Source organism: Ochotona princeps, chromosome 12 (genome assembly GCF_030435755.1).
Source record: "Ochotona princeps isolate mOchPri1 chromosome 12, mOchPri1.hap1, whole genome shotgun sequence".
Lineage (NCBI taxonomy): Eukaryota > Metazoa > Chordata > Mammalia > Lagomorpha > Ochotonidae > Ochotona > Ochotona princeps.
This window is the reverse complement of record NC_080843.1, coordinates 23632410-23641557: the sequence shown is the minus strand read 5'-3', so window position 1 is coordinate 23641557 and position 9148 is coordinate 23632410. Positions and strand designations below refer to the sequence as shown.

At 41.0% G+C, this 9148-nt stretch overlaps 1 pseudogene; it reads right to left on the bottom strand.

The window, feature by feature from the left end:
• Window positions 1-7972: 7972 nt before the first annotated feature.
• On the bottom strand, window positions 7973-8362 carry LOC118758001 (small ribosomal subunit protein uS19-like; annotated as a pseudogene).
• Window positions 8363-9148: the final 786 nt, after the last annotated feature.

Genomic DNA, 9148 nt, shown 5'->3' with positions numbered 1-9148 from the left:
AAACAAAGATTACATTTACAGTTGCACAGGTCGCTACATGAAACAATCAGATGACCTGTCTTATGTCAAAAGGTAAGAATGTCTAATGGAATAGAAGAATCCTTCCTAACTTAGTGTTTATTTTCCTATTCACTAGTTATGACTCCAATTCTGAGTTCAACAAGCAAGCCCATGCAGAATCATCCTTAATTTCACAAGCCTAGCTTCATAGTTCATTTTATCTCTTTAACCTGGTCATGTACTAATTTACTGTAATCACAAATATCATTTCACTCTGCAGCTCTGTTTGTTTGAATTTTCACATTCAGCCTTTCTATGCCTTTTAAGTATTTTAACTGTGGCACCACATAATTTTACATACCTGTTCTTCTATTCCAAATAAATCATGCTTTACCATAAATCTATAAGTCCTCCAGAAAGCCACATCAGAAGTGCTTAAGCCCTTTGAAATTCTTTGTTTTTAGGGAATTTGCAATTACCTAAAACTGATTAAAGCTCACTTGGGTGACAACTGTCTAAAGGACTGCCTTTTTAAAAGAATAATTTACCTATTTGGAAAGGCAGAGTTACAGTGAAGCACACCTGGGAGCCAGCAGCTTCATCCAGGTCTCCCACGTGGGTGGCAGAGGTCTAAATAATCGGGCCACCTTCAGCTGATTTTTCAGGTCATTAGTAGGAAGCTGGATGGCAAGAGGTGCAGGAGGGACAAAAACCAGCACCCATATGGAATGCCTGCAACACAGGCTTATTCCACTATGCCACAATGCCAGCTCCCTAAAGGGCCATTCTTCCGATCTAAAGCACTTTAATTTTCATCTCCATGTATCAAACTAAATCATGCTATTCCCATCATTCACATTGGAATATTGCATATATCCAAAGCACTTTTCCTTTCTAAAAAATCAAATAAATGAATAATTTGTCAGAGAAGTAACCATCAGTAAAGCAAACTCTTTATTTGAAGTAATTATGAGGAGAATTATAAATACAGTGTGTTGATAGCAACTTCTATAAAAGTGAATTGAGTTATGTTTCTCATATTTTATTTTCTCATATTTTAGTATGATAAGGTGAAAGTAACAAAAACAATAATCTATTCATCATGCTGTTGATTCAACACTTCCAGGGAGATAAAAAATGTCACACAGAATACATTAACAGCACTCGACACCACATCTGCCTAAGTTTCTGGCATGGCAATTCTAATTCATATGTAGAAGAAGTGTAATGAGCTATATGATTTCCAGGAATCTAGAACTGAAAATTTTAAAGAGAAAAACAATTACAAATTAAAAATTATAAAATATAGTTACACAATTTAATTACATAAACATCACTGGATCCATAGGTTGATACCACAAAACCTAAATGTTTATAGCAGCGAGTCATAAAGGCAGAAATCGCTGTCACTGACAATTAGGCAACCTGGGATCTGAGGGAAACTAAATGTGTTCACAGCTTCTACTGAGGTTAGTAATATACAGGGAAGAGCAAAAATAAGCCTCCAGGGGCATGCTGCAAAAACTTGTAGACAGATGTTTTAAATCTCACAGCCCAGGACAAGAGTGTATTCAGGTCAAAATATAAAGATGAACAAGGAAAGAAAGAGCAGAAACAGATTTTGTTGTGTTATTTCCAGAAGTAGTTGCAGAAGAAACATCTTTACAGAAAAATAACAGGAAAATAAAGCACCACCAGCAAATACCCAAGGTAAGTATTTTCTGCTGTTTTTGTAACACCTGCTTGTGATCCTAAGGTACACATCCTATTGACCTGATAATAAGAAGAAAACCCAAAGACAAACTCAAAAATATTTGAATGTTGCAAGTCCACCTGAATGACAATAAACTATGTACAAAAATTCCAAACACAAAAAAAAGAAGAAAAGAAAGAAAAGCACATGAGTGAATTGACACTTTGAGATTCATCAAATCGGTTTATAACCCTTATCTATATTTTTGAGAAACAGTGCCTTTTCTACTTATTGGTTGTTGAATTATTTATTTACTGTAGGCTGAATCTTGTGATTTTAAAGTAAGATAAAAGTATGTCATTGTAAAAGTTAAAAGAAAAATAAGAAAAGGGGGAGGGAAAGTGAGAGTAAGGAAGGAACAAAGGGTAGAGTGGGAAGCACTCTCTCTCTATATATATACATGAAATTTGTTCCCTTTATGCAAACTTTTAGAAGTTAAAAAAAAAACCCTTCAAGTCTCTGAACCAAACAGCTGCGTAGCTACTCATTAGCCTGTTGACTATTTAAGGATTATAGATGTTGATACTTTTGAAACATACCCCCCCTAAAATAAAGTCACAGTCTTCTACGTATTAGTAATGAATGCTTGGACTGACACTCATGGTCGGTTTTCCTTGCCATTTAGCACACTAGAAGAGATACTTTAATTGATGTTATCCACAAGCACATGCTAAGTACTTTCTTGGCACTGTTGGCAATTGCCCAAGAGAACAGAGCAGCCCCTGCCTTTGTTTATCATATGACCAAACAAAAACACAGACACACAAATTATGACAAATACATAATGCTTTCTCTAGCCAGCACTGCAGTCTATCACCACACCATTTTGATACTGATACATTAAATTGTCCCATCACACTATGAGAAAGAATATTACCATCTTTCTGATGTAAGTGGAGCAGGAAAATGTATACAATTTGCTCAATATTACATGTCTTACAAATGTGGAGCCAGGGTTCAAATTCAGGCACTCTGATTCCCTATTTTATGCTATTACTTAACATGAAGTAGTAATGCTCAAAATAATTGAGTTGTATATGTTTACGAAAAAAGATAAATTAAGGATGCAGATATCGTAACAGGCTTCATAGATAAAGCCAAATGGCTATGAAACTTGGCAAATGGAATTTCATATCCAGGAAAGAGATAAGAAATTTTGGTAAGAAGAAACACAGTGAACATGTAGTAGTGTTCACGGGAAAAGGAAGAAAGCAATCTCAGTAGAGTGGGTAGCAATCATGAGAGTCAGGATGGAATGCAGGCCAGGCCAGGTTGGGACGCAACACCTGCCAGTTCCCATTAGAGCAGGGACTGAGGGCTGGTCAGGCTGGGGTAGGTTGCAGCACCCCCAGCATGAGCTGGGACTAGAGACAGGCCAGGTAGAGCCAGGCTGCAGTACCCACCAGTGAATGCCAAGGCAAGATGAGCCATGCCAGACTGGGCCATAGCACCCCCCAGCAAACACAAGACCCCAGGCCAGAAGCAACCCTGGTGAGTGATTGCAGAGCCTCCCTGCTGCGTCGCTGCTCCTGCAGGTGAGCATGAGGGCTAGGACTATGAGTAGTCTTGGCTGGGCTAGCTGTGGCTGTAACAATTGTTGGCCTGCATGTGGGCTGGGTTTGGAAGAGGATCAGGTGAGGCCAGGCCACTGCATCTGCTGGCACATATGAGAATCAGGGTAAGTGTTGACTGGCCAGGCTTTGCCGCAGCGTTCACTGGCAAGTGCTGGAACAGATGCGATGTGAGTCATGACAAACTACACTGTCTTACCCCCCTGGAAAGTGTATCTGGGACTGGGAGTAGGACTGGTAGGTAGTGGGCACTTCTCTTCTGGGTTGCAGCTCCTGCTCATGTGCATGAGATCCTGGGTTAGGAGTGCATCAGGCTGGAAAAGGTAGAAGCACCCATCAGCATACGTGTGCCCTGGATCATGGGGTAGGGTGGGGTGAGCCAAGCTGCAACACTCACAGGCATATATGAGAGCCTGGTTAGGATGCAGCATGGACCTAGTCTGCTGTAAATACTGGCACACAGAAACTGGGGCTGGGGCTGGACCTGCTGTGGTCACTGCGGGTCACCCCAAACTACGCTTCAACTCTTGCTGGAGTGTGTAAGGGCCAAATCTGTGGCAAGTTGGGTTGGACTAGGCTGCAGAACACATAGGCTTGTACAGAACATGGGGCTGGGGGCGGGACTGACCTAGACCCTGTACTGCCTGGCACATGCAAGAGTCAGTTCTGGGGTAATCCCAGGTGAGATTTCTTTGGAGGGGAGGTCCCAAACTGGACCACTGGACTCAAAACTCCAGCCACAGAGAAGATCATAGGATTATGGTCCATCCTTGGAATGAATGTGTCAGGATTGGGCCTCCTTTACTGCTGGTGCATGTACAGTGGACAGCATACCCTTATGCATATGTGGGACAAGGTAGCCAGCTCATTTGGGCCTGCAGAAGACCACAAGTACCATGTCAGAAGACAGAAAACAGAACAGTTTGGACAATTCTCCTGGCTGAGCTTTGGCAGCAAATGTCTCAGTGAGTGTATGCGCCAGGATAGACTCTGTTAGCCAATGGACCTTAGAAGGATCTTCTCAAACTTGGAGCAATGAAACCAACAGCTTCTCAGAACTATCAAAACTATTCAAGCAATACCCTTGGAACATTCTTCTCCACATCAGGGCTTCTAAGATGACATCAGGTGGACATCCTCCATCCCTAGATAATGACATGGCTTAACAGCTGGAGCAGGCCCCTTCTGCTCCTCGCTTACCCCCCTCCCCACCCAGATACAGGAGAAAACGGCGGGGGGAAGGAAAAACGGACGCATCTGTCTCACCCACCTTCCCCAATGCCTCGACCCTCCCCACCCTAGTCATTGGTCCTCATGGGTGTACATCCTTGTAAACTACATAAACATGAAGATAAAAATTTAAATTTAAAACATGTAATAGGGCCCAGCACAGTAGCCTAGCAGCTAAAGTCCTCACCTTACATGTGCCGGGATCCCATACAGTTCTAATTCCGGTGGCCTTGCTTCCCAACCAGCTCCTTACTTGCGGCCTGAGAAAGTAGTAGAGGAGGGCCGGAAGAAGCTCCTGCCTCCTGGCTTCAGTGAGGCCACTTGGGGTGTGAGCCAGCAGATGGAAGATCTTTCTCTGTGTATCTCCTTCTCTCTGCAAAAATCTGGTTTCCAGTAAAAACAAATAAATTTCTTAAAAATAATCAGTAAAATAGGCCAGTTTGTGGCACCTTAAGCTACTGCCTGCCATGCTAGCATACCATAGGAGCACCAATTGGAGTCCTGGCAACATCACTTCCCAGCCAGCTCCCTGCCACTGAGCCTGGGAGAGCAACAGAAAATGAGCCAAACCCTTGGACCCGCACACACATGGGAAGCCCAGATGGAGTTCCAGGCTCCTGGCTGCAGCCTGGCTCAGCCCCAACCATCACAACCACTGGTGGGAAATGAATCAGCAGATAAAAGATTTCTCTTTGCGAGTCTCTCCCTCTCTCTGTGACTCTGCCTTTCAAATTAATAAATCAATCTAATAAAAAGATATGACCTTTAGAATTGAGAAGCTTATAGGAATCAAGAAAATTTGTAACTTTAAATGTCTAAAAAAATGAATTTGACATTTAGTTAGAAGATACTATCTCAAAAATATTTTTTGTCATATTCCAACAGAAACAAGTTTCTCTTGAGATGCAGAAATTACTAAATAATTGTTTCATACTTGAAAACAGTGAACAGGAGAAATTAGTGACTAATTGGTAAAGATCTGTGTATGGTTTTTTGTGGGGTTAGTCTGGGGAGATTGAAAATCCAAGAGAACAAAAGTTTGAACGTTCAGCAGTTATGTTGATTTGTGCATCATCTTTGTTATCTGTGTCCACTAGAAATACATCAAGTTCATATTTAACCTGAAGTGTGGTTGCAATCATGAAGCCTAACTAGAGAAAAAAGTCTAGGGAAAATTTTCTCAGTGTCATCTTCTCTTTAGAAGGTTACTATTAAAGAAAAAGCTGAGAGGCAATGAGAAATTGTTTCCCACTTTTAAACTGCAGGGAGATGGAAAATGGTGGGGACACATGTAAATCATTTCTGGGGAAAAGGAACATTACATAGGTTCTGGCTAAAAACATTGAAGCAAAGAGGACAGAGTCACCAGAAAAGTTAAGGATGAGAATAAAGTAGGTGAGCTCAGGAACACTGCAAAAGTATTGGAAGGAAAACAGGGAGCCGTTTCATAACCTCTCATCCATTTCCAACTTCTTACAGTATTCTAGAAAAGGAACAAAGTATGCTGATAAGATTGATGTGTGGAGCAATTACCTCTTTCCTCCCTCAGTTCTCTGGACCTGGACAGCAGACAAGTCTGAGTTCTATTTGTGGAAATCTGCAAAGAGCTTCTTCTCAAGCACGTGCAATTTTTCAGTTAGTCACAAGCCAGCAACACAAGCAGAAAAGGGCTCCCCTTGACCTAATCAGACCTGCTTCCCACACAGTCTCAACTCATCTCTGCCTTCTTAGTCTTCCTCCATTCATGCACAGGTCCCATGGATTTAGGATCATGTGGCACCATCCTGATAGGAGCACACCATGAACATTTTACTTGCTCCGTACCCACAAAATGTTTGCTTCTTCACCTCTCCCTATGTTCCTTTATACTAATCTTTCAAGGGTTTGTTTGTTACTCTGAGCAAATAGGATTCCTCAGTGTGATGTCCTATCTCCTCCTGCAGCCATGAGGAAGACTTCCTGGGCTCTCTAGTGAGTGGGTCTCCCTTATTCTTGCCCTTCCTTGCTTCATATGACTGCTAGCATGGGAGGAAGGATCCAAGGGAATTTGTAACTTGGGCTCCATAATTCTTATATTTGATTTAAGTAGTCTGAGTATTGAAAAATCAGTTTCACCTGTTCATCCTTCACTCTCAAGTGTGGTAATAAGTCAGTCTCATCTGGCATCTACTGTCTCGGTTAACTGGCAAGTGCCAGTCATAGACTGACTTGTCTGGCATCTCAGCCTCACACATGAAGCAATTCCACAATGAATGATAGCCAACAATAAATCAGTGGTCTGTGCCTTCTTTACCCAAGTTCTTTCAGGGTGGAATATATACCAGCATTTTAGATTATGGAGCACTGTTTATTTTAGTTTTGTTCCTGAGCTGCTTGGCACCTGATCGTTCCAACATCTTCTGCATTACAAAGCTGAAGCAAAACTAGCTTGGGCCTGAGTCTTTTTAATCTTGGTGACTGCTACCAAATTCATTTCACTTAAGATTGTAGGTTCAACTCAAATGTAGGTCCCTGAAGAGAAAGACCAGTTTTTCATCCGTAAGTGAAAGAAAACATCTCTTATTTCTATTAAACACCCAGGAAAGGAAAGATCATGCCACAACTGGCAGAGCACTGCAAATATCAGGGTTACCAAGAGTCACCCAGAAACCTTTAAAATAATTTAAAGTGGTGATAGAACAAGTAATACACTGTGCTTCTCTCCATGCAGTAATCCTTACCCCTTGAACCTAACTTTACTTGCAATAAGAAGTCAGAAAAACTGTTTCTAGTTGAACTACCAAGGCAATTTCCCACAAGTTAATTGGGAAACGTGTCGATTATTTGGCATTTAAATGATCAATTAAGCACTAAAAAAATGTCTCTTTGCTAAAATTATCCTTCAGTAAAAAAAAAATGAAAAACTGTTTTAACATTTATTATGCCATGGACTCTCAGGGAATTGGTTCCAGCAGCTTAGGCTCCTTTCCACTAAATCTAACTAAACAGGGTTTCTCTGGTAGAGACTAATGCTTCCATTGAACCCAGGTACCTTTCTCTTTCTTTCTTTGCTTTTGTAAACATTATCCTTCTCACTTTTATCTTGGTTCTTAGTGTGCTTAATATGGTAGATAAATACACATTAATTCTCCTGCCCTCTTGTTTACATTGCCAACAGCATGCTACATAACATTGTAGACTCTTTCCAGTTTTGCCACCGTAACATTTATCAACATTTTTTAACACTACCCATTTCCTTGATATCTATGCTATTATCTTTCTTGGTATGCATGTAGCCAAAACAACAAATTCATGTTTTCCAAACCACCAAGAAGATAAGTATCAGGTGCCTTTCTTCTTTCCCTTTTTGTTTATCATCTTGGTGAATTATTGGAAGACGGTGCTTCTGACCAAAAGACTAAAAACTTATTGTTTCGCATCATTTTTGCTGGAAACATGGGTCTTTACTGCTGACTTCCTTGAGGGGGCTGAAGCTGGAGAGGTGGGTGGCCCTGATGCTGGGCTGGCCATTCCTCAAAGCTTATACATGTTGGAGAACTTACCAAGGTATGGCTCATCATCTGTGGTTAGACTGCCACCTGGTTGGAGGTCTTGCCATTGTAAATGCCCACCACACTGCCCACCGTTGCAGGCAGGATAATCATGTAGTACAGATGCATCTTCATCACCTTTGACTTCTCCGCAGGAGGCGCCTCCTTCTTGGCTTTGCACAGGCACTTTCGTATTGAGCATTGTTTCCAACAGGGACCAGGCTCAGCCACTATGGCTGCCAGGCACTGCACAGCTCCATCAGCTGCTTGTAAGACATGTCCAGCAGCCGGCGGAGACCTATGCTGCGATAACTTGTGGAAGAAACAGTTATTCTGTTCCACTTCTGCAATCTTGTCAGCTTCCTGGAAACAGTGCAAAACTTTCTAAAGAAATTATTTTATGAATAATAAGTGGGTCAAGACAACATTGTGCTGTGAGATTTAAATACATCAAAGATACGTGAAAACACCAGAGCTATAATTTGCTTACTTCTCTGCAAGATAAACAAAGCAATTCTAAGACTTGCTCTATTAGAAACAAAATTCCTTATTATTATCTACCTAACACTGTAGTAAATAGACATATCTTGGAAGTGGGATTAAGAGAAGATAAAATTAAACGGTTTAAAAGTAACTAAAGACGAACCAGGACACTTTGCATCATTAACAGCACAACACATGCACACTGAGATGCTAAAACAGCTAAAAAGGCAAGGACAAAATTAAACAGTAATGATGATTTATAGTAGGATACTCTGAGACATGACAGAAGTCTCAATACACCAAAAGGAAAATCTTGTTTGCTCAAATTATTTGTTTCTTCTGTCTAATGAATGTAATTCTAATATACAAGTGATAACACTGGCATTTCTTTGAAATGTTGATTCAGTTTAATTATGAAAATCACCAAGGTATTTTCTAGCTGCTGCATCACTCCCTGTACTAAGATTAATCACATCAACATCATTCATTTAATCTTCAAAGAGGAAGCACTTGTCCACAAAAGCCTTCAAATAGCTTCATTAGTGCAATTTTTCAGTCTCAAACACTTAGCTGGCAGCATA